Source organism: Magnolia sinica, chromosome 14, assembly GCF_029962835.1.
Source record: "Magnolia sinica isolate HGM2019 chromosome 14, MsV1, whole genome shotgun sequence".
NCBI classification, from domain to species: domain Eukaryota; kingdom Viridiplantae; phylum Streptophyta; class Magnoliopsida; order Magnoliales; family Magnoliaceae; genus Magnolia; species Magnolia sinica.
Window position 1 is genome coordinate 55,359,413 of NC_080586.1, and position 15,637 is coordinate 55,375,049.

Below are 15,637 nucleotides of genomic sequence, written 5' to 3' on the forward strand. Positions count from 1 at the left end.
GGCCATGAAATGGTACCCAAAAAGGAGGCCCATAGGGGTGGGCGGTCCACGTTGTTGGGCTGTCCAGCCCACATGTATGGAGGGAAAATATACACTTCAACTTGGTTTCTCTGAGGGATGGGCCACTTTTATGGACCCCACCTTACTTTATTTTATGAAGAAAATACTAAACCTCCATTTTCCCCCTCTTGGATGAAGGTTGGGCCCACCTTACTGGGTAAACAATGCATGGACAGCAACATCTCTTCCTGGACAGATTGAAATTCCTAATTTAATTAAAATATTTGCGAGTATCTAAAAATTATAAAATTTTTCATAGAGGTGGTTCACTCATGGTGGTGGTGGTGCCTGTACAATACGGTGTCCAGTTCAGTCCGATTTTTAGGACAGATTGATTTCTTTAAATAAATTAAAATATTTATATATGTCTAAAAATTCTGAAATTTTGTGGAGATATGTTTCACCCATTCTAGGACCCACTTACTAAATTTCAGGGCCAATGGACCTGTGTGCACACCGTGGCGAGGGCCGGATTGGCCCACCATGTTGGGATGTCTAGGTCAGTCCGATTTTCTGGACAGTCTATTTTATTTAAATAAATTAGAATATTTGTAAGTGTCCAAAAATCTTAAAATTTTGTGGGGATGTATTTCACCTATGGAAGTATTACTTTGTAAAATTTCTGACCCAAAATAAATTTGAGTTGCCCGTGGTATGGCTGGAAGTGGTCTGCTAGGCAGGGATGCCCAGGCTGGGGCATCCAGCCTACTTCGTGGGCCCACCTTGATGTGTTGAATGTCCCACCACCCATCCATGTAGGGTCCTTAGGGGATCGATCATAGTTGCACCCTTTTTATTCAATTAGAACCCATTAGGTGGATTTTTGGGCTAGATACCCCAGGCCCATAGGGCTGCCTACACATGGGACATCCCTGCCTTAGGCTACTGCTGGGCCTACATTCTAACGGTCTGGACCATTTCTTATATGTATTACATATCCTCTCTCATCTGGTGGGGCCCACAGTGATGTGTGTGAGCCATCAAGAATTAATTATACTAAGAAATACTTCTAATGTTGAACTCCAACCAACCCAGAAATTTGGGTGGGCTGGAATTTGGCATTGAGCCCAATAACTGTTGCCTATAGATGTTCTTTGGGGCAATATGGCCCACTAGATTTGAGGAGGATTTATGTCAGTATCTTACCATCTTAATTTTATATTTTTTTGGGCTTAATTAGTGTATGATTAAAGGCCCATCCCAAATAAGATTCTTCTTGGGCTAGTCTCTTAGTTAAGTATGGGCCTTATAGCCTTGGTTGGGTTGGAACTTTTGATAGGCCCATTAAACCCTTGGGTCCTATATTTACCATGTCATTTTGATGGGCCTTATGGGCCAAATACTCAAGTGTTGGGCCCTTGTTTGCCCACTATAATAAATCCATACTTAGGCCGAGATGTGAGGCCCAACTTACATGTGTTAAAAATTTAAAGATTTCCCATATGTTGGGATAATAATTGCTATGGATGGTTGGGCCCTAATGAATAAACCTATAACCCTATGCCCATTAGGCCCACCACAATGAATGAACCTATGACCCTTATAGTTGGGCCCTAACCTTACTTAAGGGCCCACCAAGTTGCCTTTATTTTTTGGCTTAGTGTATGGCCCACTAGGCCATGGATTGATTGTGCCTTAGACCTTTCTTTGCATATGTAGCAGGCTACCTTTTGAGACCCAGTTGAGGTTGGATGTCCTCCTTGGTGGCCCTAAGGTAGGCCCATAGAGGCCCTTATAGGTGCTTAAAGGCCCACCTTGGTCCTGGCTAGGACAGTTCCTCCTTAGGATTTTGACTCTCTTAGTTTGTGGGCCATACCAAAGTACTTGGCTCCCACTAGAGGACTTCTCTTCTTCTTAGAATACCTGTCGATGTGCCTAGATCTTGACCCTCCTTGGGATAGACGATTTCATATTCCACAGGTAGCACACTTACATCATTGCGACCCTTATACATCATCTGTATGAATTGATTGCATTGTATAGTGGTCATTCAGGGATGAAGTTTCTCCCCTTGTGCACATTGAGTGCCTGAAACTTGTGCATGATTTATGTGTGCGACTCATGCATTGGCATCGCATTTCATGAGGATACCGCCCTTGCTTCATCAGGGCCTTGCCTCCATAGGGACATTTGTGGATGGCCGCATGTGTGGACACCGAAAATATTACTTAAGCATACCGGGTGCATAGGATGCCCATGGGTGAGATTCCCAAAACTTCCATAGTATCAAGGATCTACTCCAACGCCGTGACTGGGTGGAATACATGAGCGCACGAGGGCCTTATACCGTTAGGCCGCGACTACCACTGTCGTGTAGTCGGTTGGATAGGGGTGTATCCTTACCTGCCTGGCGAGAGGAGGCATTGCTAAGCTGAGTCTGACCAGCTCGTAAATGGGTCCACTACCTTCAGGCCTTGTTGGTGATTGGCTATCCACAGGCAGGTAGTGAGGTCTCTTACGCTCGTTCGACTGTGCGGGGTCTGCAGAGCGGCAGTCATTCAGCTGTGTAATGGACCCTGGTGATTTTCTTATGATTGGAAACGTACTTGACATATGGTTTGGATATGAGCACTGACATTACTTGCATCGCATTAGCATTGGCTGTACAAGCCCCTTTATGCATTGCCTTGGTACGCGTCCAGTACTCTTTGCATCATATTCATGGTAAGCCTGGGTAAGGCTAGTGATGTTTTCTTTGATCATGCTTCTCTCCTTGTATCTCCTACTACTCTTCTGTGCACCATTATCACACACCTACACCACCCTCTAAGCTTCTATAAGCTTATGCACGATTGATGCGTGCAGGAGATTCTAGACAAGCGTCGTAACAACAGAGCGTGGAGCAGAGCTGAGCATTTGAGGACCCTAGTGTTGCCGACCTTTCTCTCTTTTCCTTTTTATCTCATGTATGTCCTTTTGGACCTTATGGATGATTGTAAAAGTTCAAATTCTTAGTGAATTTTGTGATGTGTGCCCTCTGTTATTCTTAGGAATACTTGCTATGATCTTGGGTATACTTGTATTGGAATGATTATACTGTTATGAAAATCCTCCTTGTAGGATCCCAGGATTGGAACCTGCCTCAGGAGCCAAGAATGGGGTACTACGGAGGCTGTTGCGGCCAGAACCGGCCATCGGGCTACTTGTGAGTCCGGTTACCGAGTCTGGGGCGTGACAACATGAGACCATAGCACTTACAGCAACCACTGTTTAGGTACCACTTTGAATGGCTTGAAGCTTTGAAAGTAGTGTGAGAAACCAAGCAAGTAACCTTAGGAACCTATTTCATTACAGTCTTGTGTTTAGGAGTATAGTTGGTCTTCATATGTTTGTAGTTGTAATAAGAACGTCCCACTAAGTTAGATTTTAAGAGTTCCTTAAGTAAGTCAACAATTTTCTCAACTAAAGGATTACGATTCTGATTTTTATAGTTGATATGGTTGCATTTAGGTTTTAAGGTTTGAAAGGTCTTAGCATTTTTAGAATAGTTTTAATTCAAACTTTTCCCTTTTGAGTTTGAAGACTCCCCTTTCACAAATTTAGGTGGAGTATTCTTATGTTTGGGAGGAATACTTTTATCATAGCCCAATCCAGATCGATTGCCACGTTTTCTGGATCAGGATAAGAGTTTTTCTAACTTAGGATTACCTTGGGCATACCTCCAAGTGTCTTTTAAACTCAAAAGTGAAGAGACTTTAAATTTTATCTTTTCATTTTCAGATTTTAGGTTTTCAACAAGGGAGATTTTGAATACTAAGTTGCACTTAGTTTTTTCAAAACAATCTTAAATGTGAGATTTTTCTAAAACAAGATTATCAAAATTTTCTTTAAGTTTTGAAAACTTTTCTTTCTAAAGTTTTAGTTTTACAGCAATTTTGCAACTTTCCTTGCATAGCGCATTATAAGCATCTTGAAGATCTTCTTCATTTTCATGGTCACTATTCAGATTTTTTTTTACTGGTTGTTTCATCATTATTTGAAAAAGTAAACTTGGTTAGAGTCATAAGGGCTTTAACATCATTACCCGACTCGGTTTCAGAATCTTCTAACTCAGAAGAGGCTTCAGAGCAGGAAGATTCATCCTAAGTAGGCAATATTCCTTTCCTTTTAGGTTTGTCCTTTTTAGAAAATTTATTTGCTAGATGCCCATATCCATGGCAGTTGTAACATTCACAGTCTTTTAAAGATTTCCAGGTTTTAGATTTAGATCTTTTCTTTTCATTAGGTTTTTGTAAATCAACCCTCTTTTTACTTTTAAAAATCTTATAAAAGTTTTTAGCTAAAAGGGCCATATCATATTCAAAATTTTCTAAATCAAAATTATTATTATTTTCTTGAGAAATACTTTTAGAATATTTAAGGGCAATGGATTTACCTTTAGGAGCTTTAAAGTTTAACTTATAGGTCTGTAATGAGACAACTAATTCTTCTACCCTTATATTATCCGTATCACGAAGTTCTTGGATCGCAGTCACCTTTGAATTGAACCGTTCAGGCAGTGAGCGTAGTATTTTTACACAGATTTTACTTTCTAGCATTCTATCACCGAGACCCCACATAGAGTTGACAATGTCATTTAATCTTGTATAGAAGTCCATGAAAGTTTCACTTTCTTCCATACATATTTCCTCAAATTTGGTTGTGAGGATTTGGACTTTAGATTTCTTGATAATTATTGTTCCCTCGTGTGTCATTTCTAAAATATCCGAGGCTTGCTTAGCAGTATCACAGGATATAGTTTTCTTGAATTCATCTGGTGATAGTGTGCAAGTGATTGCATTTAGAGCATTTGTATTGGCATTACTCTCACTTTTCTGAAGAGTGGTCTAAGAAAAATAAGGTGTGACTTTCATAGTTTTGGATCCGTCGATACCAGCTACTTCAGTGGTAGGATGGGTCCAATTAGTCACTGTGGCTTACCACATGTTCTCATCCATGGATTTTAAGAAAACTCTCATCTTGGCTTTCCAATAGGCATAGTTGGAGCCATCAAATGGTGGAGACCTAGTGACAGAAAGGCTATCAAAATTTGACATCTTAAAAAGCTCAGATCGATTAGCTTAGGAAATTAATCCAAAAGAAATAATAATTAAAGCAAGCTATTAGGCTCCGATACCACTTGAAAAGGCCGAGCTAAGAGTCCTAGAGGGGGGGTAAATAGGACTATGCCAAATTAAAAAATAAACTACAGAATTTTAAAAAATATAAATAAAGATAGCAATTAAACAATCCCACAATGCAGAAATATAAAACAACCTCAAGTGTACGAGTATTGAGAGGTTGATACAGATATTGTTCTAAGGACAACCTTACACCAAAAACAAATGGTTTATGGTAAGACAACCTGATTCCTAGAACGGTCTGTGTATTAAAAACTCAAACTGATACAGAGGAATAAAGAAATAAATAGCAAAGAAAGAAACTAAGCTATTACAACATTCCCACACTTGCATAAAAGAAATTACAACATTCTCCACAAATGTATAAAAGGAAATTACAACATTCACAAAATAAAATAATCAATTAATCACCACAAGACCAGAAATTATAGTGGTTCGCTTGTGTGTACACCAACTGTTTAGAAAAACAGCCACACAACTACTCCACTCCTAATATCCTCATACAGTGGATATTAGCATTCACTATGAAATAGGTTTTTCAAGGTCCACCTAAAACCCTCACAATTGTGTCTTTCAAGTGGGCTACACAATTCAAAAACCCCACACTCTAAGTTTTCTGGATCACCTCAGACAAACCAAAAGAAAGATTTTTCTGGCACAATCTCAAAGAAACCAAAAGAATGAATTTACAAAACTGTAAAATACTTATCTGGATATTCTCCTTTTGATGCAGCCAGGAAGAAGAAATTCGGAGTAGAAGTTCAACGTAGATGCTCAATGTTCACACTCACTAATGAAATGGTTCTAAGTTCTAAATAGATTTTAAATTAAATTACCTTGAGCTAGTTTGATTTGATTTTGATTCCAAGAAATGGGAAAACTTCAATCCCTCTTTCAAATAAAATTGGAATGTAGAATAGAAAATCAAATGTAAAGAGCTAATTAAAGAGAATATAAAATGAGCACTAAATAGCGAAAGAATATCACTAACTTATCTCTCAAAGCAGTGTCTTGATCTTGTTTGAATTGAATATCAAACTCTGAAATTCGTGCTCTATTTATAAGTGCAGAAATCGTACCTTCAACTGGTCCAGAGGTTAGCTCAACTGGTCAAAGGACCAACAAACTTTTGAAAATTTGGGCACGATAAGATAAGGCCGTTTCACGACTGGTCGAAGGGTCTGCTCGACCGGTCCAGTCCTGTCAACGACTGGTTGTGTTGGACTCATTTTAGTTGCTGGATTTTAAGTCGAGCCTACAGGACTGGTCGAGCAGTCTTCAGGACTGGTCGAGGCAATAACAAAAAATTCTGAAAATAAGTAACAAACTTAGGATTAGTCAAGGATTTCTTGGACTAGTCGAGCCGGTGCTAAGACTAGTTGAACATAGTCTAAGACTAGTTAAAAAACAGTCTATGCACCTATAAAATGACCCAATTAAATTATATATTCAAAATGACCTATCCTATAGTCAATTTAGGGTCATTCATACCTTATAAGCGATATATGAACATTAACTCTTCTTTTGCTTCAGTTGATAGTTGTTCTTTGAAGTTCACTAAGCTTGAGATCTTGACATATAATGAAGCTTGAACTTGAGACATTTTGAAGTTTGAAATTGAAGTACTTGACTTGTATTTCATCTTGAGCTTTGAGGTTCAAGGTAAATATTATTGTCTTACCTTTAGATGAAGCTTTGGAACCTTAAACTTTGAAGCTTGAAGGAATGAATTATCACATGGTGTAAGCCCCGTATCCTAGACCGTACCATTCCATAGGCTTCCGCGGTCTTCCCGGTCGAATTCTGGCAACCTTCGACCCTTAACCGGTATTTGCGCGCGACCTGGATTCTCGTGCCGACAACCCGAGTCGATTCAACTCAGGACTTATACCTTAGCGACCGCATCGTCGCCGCGGTTCCGATGCCGCGACTCGCGCGCTGATGCGATGCTCTGGTCGGGAGTTGTAGGCCAGCGTTCGGTGCGAGAAAACGCCGCGCGTGGGAATCCCGAGAGAATCTCTACGAGGTGTCACATCAATCAATCAATCCCATCAATCCCATCATGTCAAGTACACATCAACTTTTACCCTTTCCCAAGCAACCCCCAAAGTCAATAAAGCTCTTACACAACCATAACTCCTCTTACACCTTTTGCCAAAAAGTCAAAAAGAGGCTTCTTACACCCATCCCTCTCTCCCATCCATCACTCCATCACCCATCATTCTCTCTCTCTCTCTCTCTCTCTCTCCCTTACAAGTCTCTCTCTCATTCAAACTCTCTCATAGCAAATTCATACGTATGGTCCTCCCATGGTGAGAAAATTTCATTTGTGAGGCCCACCTTTCCTACCCCTTCATCTCTCATCTCAACCATCCATTTCTCATCTTCCTCCATCAAAGAGGAGCACTAGGAGCTAAGGATGCCAAGGGAGCAAGAAGATCAAGTGGTGGGTGCCTTGATAGGGTAGATTTTCATATTTTTAAGATGGGCCAAGTGAGGCCAACCGATCAATGGTTTGGATCTCACTTTGGACCCTAAGATGTGGCCGATGGCCCACTTGGATCACCATGATCATTCCATGATGGGGCCATTCTCCATGGACCCCATCATGATGTTTGCTTTCTTGCATATTTAGGGTCATCTAGACCGTTTAATTTAGTGGAGATGGGATCTCCACCGTTGGATTTCAATTCCACGGACCCACATGTAATGGGACCCACTTGATGTATGATTTAGTGCAAGGGAGGGCCCATAGTGCCGGGGTCCCTCTATTATGCGGGTCTCACTCTCTATCTCTCTCTCTCCCTATTTTTTTTTTCTTTTCTTATTTTCTTTATCTTGATATGATTGTGTGGCCCACTTGAATGGACCCCACCATGTAGTATGTATTTTATTTGAATGGGGCCCACCTTATAAGTATAGTACCCACACCATTCATCAGTGGTGGCCCACCTGAGCAGGCCACTTGTATGGCAGACCGTCCAGCGTCTCTGGACGCTGGACGTTTCAATGGGAAAACACAAATAGTAGCTTGGTTCAACCTTGGGTGGCCCATTTATGTAGGCCTCACCTTGATGTATGTATTAAATCCACACCGTCCATTCCGTTCCAAACCTCAAGTTAGGCGTTGGACCAAGATATGGTGCCAACCCGAGGTCCTGGTGGGCCATACCATAGTAAATGGTGGTTTTCACCATTGGAATCTTCCTTGATTGTGTGTATGCTGAAATATGCCCGATATTGGGCTTGTTTTGCCTGTCGTGAGGCATGGGGAGCTATTTGATGGAGTAGATCTGCAAGAGGTGGACCCCACCTGTAAAATCCATGGGAAATCAAAAATTAAAAAAAATATAAACAGCAGCAGTTGCTGCTGCTGCTGCATCAGAAGTGCAGCAGCGCTGCCTGCGCACGCCAGCGTCCGGGCGGACGGACGTACCAGCAGCCAAGCACGGCCCTAGCCGTGGGCCCACCCCAAAAATCAACCAGATCCAAGACTCAGGTGGCCCACACCGTAAGAAATAGTGGGATTGGACCTCTACCTTTGAAATCTTTTTGGGGTCCACAGGAGTTTCGGATCAGGGTGAAATTTGTTTTCTCCCTTCATCTAGGCCCACGTGGCCTTATCAACGGCTTGGATGGCAAATCAACATTACGGTGGGCCCCACATGGAGCCCACACAGATGCATGTGTTTCACCGTCCGCCTGGACGGTGGACGTGGAGCCCACTGTGAAATGGGGAGCCCACTGTGATGTGTGTGCGTGCGTGTGGGTGGGTGCATGCGTGTGTGTGTGCTTGCGTGTGTGGTGTGTGCGTGTGTGTATATTTATATATATATATATATGTATTATATTATATTATATATAATATTATATGTATTATATATATATATATTATATCTTATTTAATATAACATTGGTGGGAGGCCCACCTTGGTATAGATGTAAGGCCCATGGGTCGAGGCCCATAGATGTATTAGGGGCCCATGGGTTATGGCCCATAATAAAATGTTTTGGGGCCAATGGGTTTAGGCCCATTTGATGTACATATGGGGCCCAGTTGGCGAGGCCCATTTGATACACAAACGGCCCATAAGATTAGGCCCATTTGATGCACTCTAAGGTCCACGGGTTATGGCCCATTGCAATGCACATAAGGCCCATTGGTGCGGCCCATTGATGTGGCCCACTTGATGAATATGAGGCCCATATGGTACGGCCCATTCGATATATTGAAGGCCCAATGGGATATACCTAAGGTCCATTGCAATGTGTAATCCCAATATGATTTATATAATGATAATTATGGCAGTCGTGCCTTGGGAGCAATGTTGGTTTGACGTCCACATTGCAAGTGTAGTGTGGTTAAATGTCCGCATTATGACTTTCCCAAGGGCCCATTGTTAGGCTCGTACGTCTAATGAGTAGGCCGTCTAGGCCCATCTTTGTTATGATTATCATCCATCCCATATAACATGTTTAATTCCATGATTCATAATCATATGCATCATACGTATGCTTGATATGAGCAATGACTGATCATAGCATAGGCCTTCGGGCAGATGGTTTAGGGGCTCCCGTACAGGGGGTGTTGCCCTACATGAGCGCACGATACGCACAGGATTGCTGCATGACTGGATAGTGTGATTCATGCATTCGCATTGTGTGATATGGTTACTGTACGCCCTAGCGACATCAGGGCCGTAGCCTCCACAGACGTATCGTGGTTGGCAAGATTGGATACCGGAAATACTGTTCTACATGGGGTGCGATAGATATCCCTGGGTGAAAGTCCCTAAACCCTTATGGTACCAGGAGGTTGCTCCAACGTCTAGACCGAGTGGATGCATGAGCGCTGAGTGCCGATTACCAGACGGTTGCGCTTTCCACTGTGTCGTGGTCGGTTGGAAGGGGGTGCGGCCTTACCCGCCCGAGAGTAGGGGGCAATGCTAGGCTGAGTCTGACCAGCTCGAGGAATGGGTCCGCTATTGACGAGCCGAGCCCGATATTGGCAGGCGGATAGTGAGGTCTTTTCCACTCACCTTATTGCGCGCGATGGGGCGGCAATCTGGCTTGGAGGAATGGGTCCGCTGATATTCCAGATTTGAGCCGTATTGACATGTGGACTTAGATGAGGATTTGTATGCTTGACTTGCATTTCGCATTGCATGGCCTTGGTATGGCCGACATCATTCTTTGCACCGCATGGCCTTGGTATGGCTAGTGGGATTCTTAGCATTCATCAGCATGTTCCGCATTACTCTGATACTGCATAGCTACATTACCACCTTGAGCATACACTTTCACCACCCTCTAAGCTTTCTATAAGCTTATGCACGACCGTTGCGTGCAGGTGACGTTGGATCGCAGCAGCGCTGAGGCTTGGGCGCGTGGCTGATCTTTTTGGAGCTTTTGGTCTATCATCATTGTATTTCCATTATGCTCATTGTACTTGTAAAGTTTTTGATTATAGTGGAAATGTGATGGAGTTTTTGGTTGTTGTTTGTGGGTTATGCCTTTGGTTATGCTTGTTACGAATCAAACTGATGTTGAAAATCCTCCTTGTAGCATCCCAGGATCGGAACCTGGCGAATGGGCGCTGGAAGCCGAGAATGGGGTTCTACGGAGGCTGTCGGCGCCGGATTCGGTGATCGGGAATTTTGTGAGCCCGGTTTCTGAGTTTGGGGCGTGACACATGGTGTTTGTACTTGAACTTGTATATCTCTTGATCTTGCATTTGAAATTTTTGAGGTAAAGACCTTTGTTCTTATACATGAGATGCACAGTCTTGAATATGTAGATGGGCTACGCAAGACACAGATTCTAAGAGGTTTTGGCACTACAAAATTTGACAATCATAGGAGCTAGAAACTATAGCACTTACATCTGAGAGCTTTGATTGAAAAGAATGTTAAAAGCATGGATTTGATGCTCAAGAATCATGAAAGCAAAGGATAGATCTTAGGAGACCAAGATCGAAGAATTCACAGGCCAAAGATTCAAGGAAACCCAGGCTCTAGCTTGACTAGTTTAAGAAACTTCGACTTGAACTCTAGCAACATCATCTTTTAAATTCACGCGATCCTCGACCAGTCGAAGATTGCCTTCGACTCATCTAAGGTTACACAGATTTTGCGCAGACTGCGTAAATTTGAGGCGGTTTCCAGATTTTTCCAACTCAGTACGAATGTTGGAGTTCCCTAATTATAAATAGCAATTGCTAAGATGCTACAAATCATCTTTTAGGGTTTGAGCAGTGGAGAAAAATGGTGGAGCCGCCATCCGAAAGTTTTTCTTCTTCTTCCTTAGTTTATTTTTATGCTTTTCTTAAGAATTCTTAGTCCAATCATGTCTATGGTTAGCTAAATCTCTTACCTAGGGCTAAGAGGTGAAGCTCATAAGGTGATTGGGATGTTTACTTTGCTTTGATTCTTATTTATGTTGAACTTCATTGAATTCTAGTTTGATTTTAAGGAATATTTTCAGTTTTCGATGGTTCGTTGTGACTTAAATTACAATAGACGTTGCGATAACTTTGAATATCTTCTTTTCTTATTTGAAATTGTTCGATTGGTAAATCCTATTGTTTGTCATAGTCTCCTGGGCATGGTTGGGGGATGGAATCCCTTCCAATCTTCACAATCCTCTTCTATTAAGGCTAGATTAATGAGAAGTTCAGATATTTGATCACCTCTCTTTCCAATTGGATAAGATAGGACTCCGATTCCAATTAGAACTCTTGAATCAAGTAAAGTATCATCCCAATAACTACAAATGGATCCTTGGCACCCTAGTTCACAACTTTAAATTCACAAGTTTCAATTACAAATTCACAATTATTCTTTCAAATAATTTCAGATTTAGTTTTAGATCTTCTTCTTGTTATGCTTCTAGTTACTTTCAGAATACGCATGAGTTTAGTCCTTGTGGATTCAGCCTCGGTCTCACCGAGATTATTACTACATCACAACCCTACACTTGGGGTTGTGAACAAGTTTTTAGCGCCATTGTCGGGGACTACGGTTGCATTTTTCTGAATTTAATTAGTTTTAGAATTTAGTCAAGATTAGGATTAACTTCTATCTTGTTTCTAGGTTAGGAATTTTTCTGAACTGATTTTTAGAAACTAACTTTGTTCTTTATTTTGTAAGATCCTAACCTAGCATCTCCTATTTAGTAACTTCATTCTAACTCTCTTTCCTTACTTCTTATTTGCTGTAGTTTTCAATTCTTAGATTTTAGGTTAGATTCTGAACTTGAAAGCCAAGAGTGTTTCATGCCCAAGTGGGTCCGTGATAACACTCCATGTCTCTTAAATGAAGGAGGATTAGTCGAAGGGTTGCCTATCCATCACCGGATTAGACATTACTTGAGATCCTCAGAGTTGATAGAAGTGATGACTGCTAATCAACCTACAAATTAACCTCAACCTCCAGTTGAGGAAGCCCAGGATGAGAATGAGGTGAATCATGCACCCCTGCCTCATACTTTATGAGATTTCTTACAACCGGCGGGGGTGAGAACACCTTCCTGTATAATTGTTCTAGAAAATACAAGAAATATGGATATCAAGGTAGGGGTGATCCAACTCCTTCCAAAGTTCCATGGACTTAAATTTGAAAGTCTAAAATTTACACATGAAAGAATTTGACGAGATCATAACCACTTCATACTTTCCCAACGTGTTAAGGACATGGTCAGGCTGAAACTCTTTCCCTTCTCCTTAAAAGAAAAGGTTAAGACATGGTTGCATTCACTACTCCATGATCTATTGGCAAATGGAATGACATGACAAGGGAGTTCATAAAGAAATTCTTCCTATACAACAAAACGAACACCATCAGAAAGTCAATCATGAACTTCGTCTAAAAGGAAGATGAAATATTCTTTCAATGTTGGGAGCGGTTCAAGGATCTTGTTAGTTCATGCACACAACACGGTTTTGAAACGTGGCGCATAACAAGTTTCTTCCATGAAGGACTGATATCTTTCATGCACCAATTCATTGAGATGATGTGCAATGGGGAATTCATGAACAAAGATGTCGATGATGTATGGGATTACTTTGACAAACTCGCTGAAACCGCATAATCATGGGACATCTCCCCAAGACCTAGCAACACTTCCAAGCCTACTCAATCAAAAGGAGAAGGGCAGAATATATATTCTGAAAGAGAAAGATGATATAAATGCTAAAGTGTCTAACCTCACAAGGAAGATAGAGGCCATGAAACTTAAGAAGGAATAGGCTAAGGAAACTGTTTGCGGTATTTGTGCTTGCAATGTACATACAACTGAAAATTACCCAACCATACCTACTTTTTAAGAGGTACTGAATGAGCAATCAAATCCCATGAATAATTACCAAAGACCTTTCAGTGGACTCACTTCAAATACATACAATCCTAGCTGGAGGAACCATCCCAATTTCAGTTGGAGGAATGGGCAAACAGCTAACCCTCAAGGAGCTTTATCCCAACTTTTAAATCAAAAGAAGCCTGGGGAGGATCTAGTTTTAAAACACATTCAAAATCAGGAGCTTTTCAATCAAAACACATTATAAGCTTTCCAAGACCTTAAAAAATCCATTCAAAGGATTGAGACACACTTAACAATTGGGGAGAAAGGGATGCTTCCATCCCAACCTCTCTCCAATCCAAAGCCATAATGTGAAATTAGTGACCTAAGCTCCTCAAATCAAATGGAGCAAGCCAAGTCTATCACCACTCTCAGGAGTGGAAAAATAATTGACAAAACTATTCCGGTAATTACTGAAAAGTCTAAGGACCCAGAAATAGATGATATTGATAGACCTAGCATTGCTCCACATGGGTTAGAACCAGTACCTCAAAACAAACCAATTGCTCCATTTCCCTTGCAGTTGATTGCACAAAACCTCTAGCCAACTCGCAGGATATTCTAGAGGTGTTGAAACAAGTGAAGGTTGACATCCCTCTTCTGGATGCTGTGAAACAAATTTCTTTATATGCCAAATTTCTGAAAGACTTATGCTTGACTAAGAGGCGGCAAAGTATCAAAAAGAAAATTTTCTTAACGGAAAAGGTGAGTGTCATCCTTAAGCAAAGTGTGCCATAAAAATACAAAGATCTTGGAAGCCCAACTATTACTTATATAATTGGGAATCACTAAATTGAGAACGCACTTCTTGACTTGGGGGCGAGCGTAAATTTGATCCCTTACTTGGTTTACGAACGACTTGGTCTAGGTGAATTAAAACCCACTCGGACCACATTACAACTTGCTGATCGCTCAGTTCGTGTACCAAGGCAGATGATTGAGGATGTGTTGGTCCAGGTTGACAAATTCTACTATCCAGTAGATTTTATTGTCCTAAATACTCATCCCATTGTAGATATGAGCACTCAAATCTGTCACGCCCCAAACTCGAAAACCGGGCTCACAAAATTCCTGATCAACGAATCCGATGCCGACAGCCTTTGTAGTACCTCATTCTCGGCTCCTAGCACCTATATACCAGATTTCGATCCTAAGATCCTACAAGGAGGATTTTCTAATGTACATTTATCTCGTAAGAAGCATAACCACAAGTTTACTCAAATCACGGAGGCAACATCATCATCACATATCCACTAATATAAATAGTTGATTACAGTGCTGAAGGGGAAATACATATATCGATAATTAAAAGGTCTATATGATAGTTGCACACTCTAAGCTCAATGCTGCTGCGACCTAACACCACCTACACACATCTATCGTGCATAAGCTTATAGAAAGCTTGGAGGGTGATATAGGTGTGTGGGCAAGGTAAGTGTCAAGTATGCAATATCGGAGCAATGCACAAACATACTGGTAAGTCCATAAATACCATCAGCCTTATTCAAGTTATGTGACGCAAAAACATAATAAGCCAATATCATATACTGAGGAAGCAATGTAGATCAACTATGCAATGCGCAGACATAGTAAGCCAAATATCATATACTGAGGATTTAATGTAATATAAAATTCCTGACGAGTCCTCGAATACTGTCAGCCATATCTAGGCCATGCATCAAATCTGCGCATATCACGTGATCAGGTGAGGGCAACTCCGTCTTACAAGGAGTCCCATAAACATCTCAGCCCAATGACACATGTTTTAATCAATCATTTCTCATAACATGCATACAAATGATGGGGTCTACAGAAGGATGGCGGATCTAGTCCAAATATCAAGATAGGCTCTAAACAGTAGATACACTAAACCTAATACTGCATATCCTTCCATCTATGGCAAGGGGTGATATAGACATCTTTGCTAAAGTTCACTGATTTAAAGCGCATCACGACAGTTAAGGAATCCAACTTATAGCCACCAAAACATCGGACGATGCTTCCAATGTGGGACAAAGTTCTGCCTTCACTGTGTGCACAGTAGCTTGCCAATCATTGGTAGCTCGCCCAGGCCCTTAGGCCCTACCCACATCAATGTCCGT

The 15,637-nt window shown here is 41.3% G+C and overlaps 1 non-coding gene across 1 annotated transcript; it reads right to left on the bottom strand.

The window, feature by feature from the left end:
* Nucleotides 1–13,013: 13,013 nt before the first annotated feature.
* On the bottom strand, nt 13,014–13,120 carry LOC131226520 (small nucleolar RNA R71). Its single transcript, XR_009161896.1, has one exon. It is a non-coding gene; the product is annotated as a small nucleolar RNA R71 (small nucleolar RNA).
* Nucleotides 13,121–15,637: the final 2,517 nt, after the last annotated feature.